The sequence below is a fragment of the Mirounga leonina genome, unplaced genomic scaffold (assembly GCF_011800145.1).
Source record: "Mirounga leonina isolate KUSES-001 unplaced genomic scaffold, KU_Mleo_1.0 Mir_176, whole genome shotgun sequence".
Lineage (NCBI taxonomy): Eukaryota > Metazoa > Chordata > Mammalia > Carnivora > Phocidae > Mirounga > Mirounga leonina.
Window position 1 is genome coordinate 46,250,894 of NW_023270454.1, and position 5,397 is coordinate 46,256,290.

Genomic DNA, 5,397 nt, shown 5'->3' on the forward strand with positions numbered 1-5,397 from the left:
TAATACCCTCCAGTTCCACCCACGTTGTTGCCAATGGCAAGATTTCATTCCTTTTGATGGCTGCATAATATTCCATTGTATATATATACCACATCTTCTTTATCCATTCATCTGTCGATGGACATCTTGGAAACAGGCATCAAAATCCAGGAGGCTCAGAGAACCCCTCTCAAAATCAATAAAAATAGGTCAACACCCCGACATCTAATAGTAAAACTTACGAGTCCCAGAGACAAAGAGAAAATCCTGAAAGCAGCTCGGGACAAGAGATTTGTAACCTACAATGGTAGAAATATTAGATTGGCAACAGACCTATCCACAGAGACCTGGCAGGCCAGAAAGGACTGGCATGATCTATTCAGAGCACTAAATGAGAAAAATATGCAGCCAAGAATACTACATCCAGCTAGGCTGTCATTGAAAATAGAAGGAGAGATAAAAAGCTTCCAGGACAAACAAAAACTAAAGGAATTTGCAAACACAAAACTAGCCCTACAAGAAATATAGAAAGGGGTCCTCTAAGCAAAGAGGGAGCCTAAAAGTAACATAGACCAGAAAGGAACAGAGACAATATACAGTAAGTCACCTTACGGACAATACAATGGCACTAAATTCATATCTTTCAGTAGTTACCCTGAATGCTTTATATATGTTTGTATATGTTTTATATACCTCAATTTTCTTCTCTGTAAACTGGTAAAAGACACGCTTAACTCATAGGATTTTTGTGAGCATTAAAAAGAAACTTAAAAATTTAGGATAGCATCAGATATGTAGTAGGAATTAACTTTTCATTAGTTAAATTTAATAATGCCTCTCAGGTTATAAATTTATAAATTTATAAGAATATCTTAGTTTATAGGTAATACCTCTAACCTTCCCTTTCCTCATAGTTTATCTGTTGAAGGAGCTGAATTTTGTTGATTGCATGCTCATGGTCTAGTTCAACATGGTCCTTTTTCTCTGTGCTTTCTGCAAAATGACTGCTAGGTCCAGAAATTTGGATCCCTTTGGCATGGTCATACATGATGTTTGGCAAAATCTATAGAAAGCATATACTTTCTAGTTGTCTTTGTTTTTCTGGTGTTAGTATCCATTGATGCTAATGCCTATATCTATTATTTTATGAAAGTTTGCAAAATGATGGTATTCTCATTCTATCACTTCTCTTTTCTGTTTGTTACTAGGGGGTGCTATTATAAAGAGACACTTCCTGGCATCATTTATTTGGTGATCCAGGGGCATAGTTCATATGGGTAAAGCAGTATAAATAATTGACTTTTTCACTTAATGAATCAGTTACCTTCATCCTCTAAAGCTGACCAGCTCTTCTTTAACTAAAATTATGAAAACATGGATTTACACACATATGATGGGCTTAAGTCCCTTGTACTAACTATCATCATGGAAGCTCAGATTGTCTCATTTTCAGCCAGTAAAGCCTCTTGAAATTGACCCTGGAGTCCTTTTGGCATAGCCCTGATAAGCTCTGCTAAGGTGTGGCTCATATTGAACATGTCCTGCCCAGAAGTGGAATTAGCCATTTTTTTAGGAAACTTTTATTTTTGTGAGAAATGCCATTTCCAGACTTTTGAACTGGATGCTAGAGATATTTATTGTTACTGCACTGGTCATTGGTCATTGTTTCTAGGTCTTTTAGTGGACCAAGCATGGAAAAATATATATTTAATATAATATAAAACATAATAATAAAATATGTATATATGCAAAGAAAAATATATATGTATATGTGCAAAAACTAGTTTGTGAGATCATATTGATATTTCCAATTCAAAATCAAAACTAAGGAGGCTTTATTTCACCTCTTCTCAATGACATCTATGTGTCTTTCCTTCCTTATCAAGATTGCTGGTTCACAAAGATATATATAAATGCTTGCTTGTTTAATCCCCATGTTACATATTACAGAAGTAGCAGAATGATAATAGTAATAGTATCACTAATATGATTATGAAAACATTAAACATTTTTTTGCATATACTCTCCCCATTCTTCCCTCATTTTTTAATAGTTATACTATCTCTACATTATCACACTATGTAACCACTGCATACTACGCTCACTCCTTCTTAAGCCTCATTTACTTTTCATTCTAGAGCACAGCACCAGTTCCTATGTTGATGCTTCTCCAGTCATTTTGGTGATCTGAAGTATATTTTCCACTCAGCTTCTGAGGACTTATATAAGTGACTATACTCCCCATCTTGCCTGTTAGTAGTTCTGTGTCCTTCATACTTCAAAGTCAGTTTGCTGGGTATAAAATTTTTGGCTCACCCTTTCTTTCTTTGGTTTTCTTTAATATGTTTCTCACTTTCTTCTGGCATAAAATGTTACTGTTAAAAAAGTCTGATGAAAAATTGTTGAGTTTTTTGATGTCCAAAGGATTTTTTTTTTCTGAAAGACCAATAATTTTATTAGGTCTTATTGTTGGCCCTCAGCATGCTCCATCAACATGTAAATTCAAATCTTTTATTTCAGAAAAATTTTCATTTCTGGGAAGTTTACTTGACTTATGGTTTTAGTGATTACCTCTTCTCTTGTTTTAGTGTTATGTTCAGGGATTCCTGTCCTTATGTGGACTAGCTTTTATTATCACTCTCATACTATTATTTGATTTTTTTATATTATGATCTGTTTTTTGAGTACATCTTTAAAGTATGCTTTCATCATCTTTAGAGAACTTACTATTATCTTTTTTCTTATTGTAATTTTGTATGGGATAGGATTCAATAATTTTCTGTTATTCATTTTTATGTGAAATTTGTTTTCCTGGACTTTTAAAATTAGTTAGCATTCTACTTCACAGAGCTTCTGTTTTTTTTTTTTTTTTTTTCTTTCTACCCTCCCACTACCTTTTTTGGTAGTGATACAAAAATATATGGTAGCTTTTTTTCTGTGATATCTTGACTCTGCTCCCTTCCAACCCATTGGCAAAATCTTTTTATTTCATTTCTGATACTCCCGTCTTGTTCCATTTTGATTTCACTCACAGAATTCTCTCTTACTTAGAAGGAAGTCCTGATAGATCCATTTTTATAGCTCATAGGAACCCAACTGTTCTAGGCTCTTTGCCTTTTTCACCATTAGCTAATTGCGCTCACCCTTGTTAAAGGGATGCCCCACCTCATGCTAGTTTCAGCCCTGCATGCTGTCTACTAAACTGATGTTCTCCTGTTTTCAGATGTATGGGATGCTACCATGTCATTTCCTTCTTTTTTTTCCCATAGAGATGCTGATAGTATGTAGGTTTTGTTCACTCATCTAAGGTTTTGGTGCTCATGGGGATATCTTGCCACCTAATTTTGTTGTAAATGTATCTTATGTGATTTTGATTTTGCTCTTTAGTAGTTTTTTCCTCCTATATATCAGTTTATTAGTTTCCTATTGTTGCTGTAACAAATTACAGAAAATTTGGTGGGTTCAAAGGGCATAAATTTATTAGCTTCAATTTCTGGGGGTGAGAAGTCTAAAATCAGTTTCCCTGGGCTCTGGGCTAAAAAAGAAGTATCAGCAAGGCTATGTTCCTTGTGGGGGCTCTAGGGTTGAATTTCCTTTCCTTTCCCAACTGCCAGAGACTGCCTGCACTCCTTGGCCCCTGGTCCTTTCTTCATCTTCAAAGACAGCACTGTAGTATCTTCATATCTCATGTCTCTAACTCTGATACTTTTATCTATATTTGTGATTACATTGGGCCCACTGGATAATCTGGGATAATCTCCCATTTTTAGCACTCTTAATTTAATCACCTCTACAAAATTCCTTGTGCCATATAAGGCAATATTTTCACAGATTCTGGGGATTTGGATATATTCGATAGAGCCATTATAAATATTCTGCCTACCATGGTGGTTAGCCAGTGAGATTAAAAAGAATTCTGCTACCATATTCCCCAAATCCTCCCCTGAACTATAATATTTTTCTCACCACAGCTAAATACTGACATAAGCCTAAAATTTTGAAAGAAAATGAATTTGGAATATTACAATTCTATCATGCCTCCCTTAAGCAAAAATTTTACCTGGTTAAGTGTATGCTACTTTATTTGATCGTATATTATGCCAGATAATATGTTAAATAAGAATAAGAAGAATAAGATGCTAGATATTGTTGGCATGTGTGTGTGTGGGTGGGTGGGTGGGTGGGTGGGTGTCAATGTGTCTTTAAAAATCCTTGAATATAACATGGCAAGGTGCTTTGTGATAAATAGATATGTTTAGATAAAGCAAGAAGAGTGGCTGAAGTTTACAAATCACTAAATCATAACCCATAAAAATCAATTCATCTGCATATGTGTTATGGGCAAGTGGCAATGGAAATGCTATGCCTCTTCTGTCTGGTATGAATTAAAGCTCTTCTGAAGAAGAATGTGAAAGTCATTCAAGCTTGCACATTCTTTAATTTCTTTTATTAAGGCCTGCACAAAGTCATTGTAGCTAGAAGGAAATACACAGGCTTCCAGAAACTACAAAGTGTAACAGCTGGTTTCAATTACCCTCCAATCACACTATGGTATGACCATATGCACAAATGTTCAGCTTTCTGTTTAAGAAAAAATGACTTAAAAAGTTAATTCCTTATAAAAATTTGAGAAATTTTGTGGTCTGTGCATACATTTGTTTGGCCTAATTTTTAACCTTCTAGTTATGGTCAAATGTATGGATAAAACAGTTCAGATTAGACACTAAGAGGCAGAACAGATATCTTTTTCACTTTACATTAACATACAATTAAGCCATTTTTTAAAAGTTCATTTTCTAGAACAAAACATGTTTCAAGAAACGTGCAATCTGAAAATAATCATTTAATGATTAAATCAAGCAAACTTTCATTAAGCATATAGGCAGATAGGTAACTTTTATATCAGCTGAGTAAGATTAATGAGATTTGGCATTTCTGACTCCAGTGACCTTTATCAAATCATAGGTTGTCTATTAAATATATCACACTGAACTAGAGATAACAAATACACATGCTGAATTGACCTTTTTAAATAGCCACCTGAGGTTGAAAATCACGTTTTCACATTCTTTACCTGAAGTTCAAAGTAGGTTTTTAATAATATAGTTATCTTAATTAATTTGAATTCTTAGCCCTGTTGGAACCAGTATGGTTAAATCTGTTTATATTATCTGCAGTAATCAGTGAAATGTAGCTAGCATTGTTAAGGAGGCTTTTACTAACATTGAAACTTATTATCTAATAGGTTATCTCAATTGAATATGCCTTATCTTTTTTTTCAGATTTATTTATTTATTTGAGAGAGAGAGAGAGAAAGCACATGCGAGTCAGGGGACTCATGTCCCCTGACGGTAGTGGGGCAGGAGAGAGAGAATCCCAAGCAGACTCCCCACTGAGCCTGGAGCGCAACACGGGGCT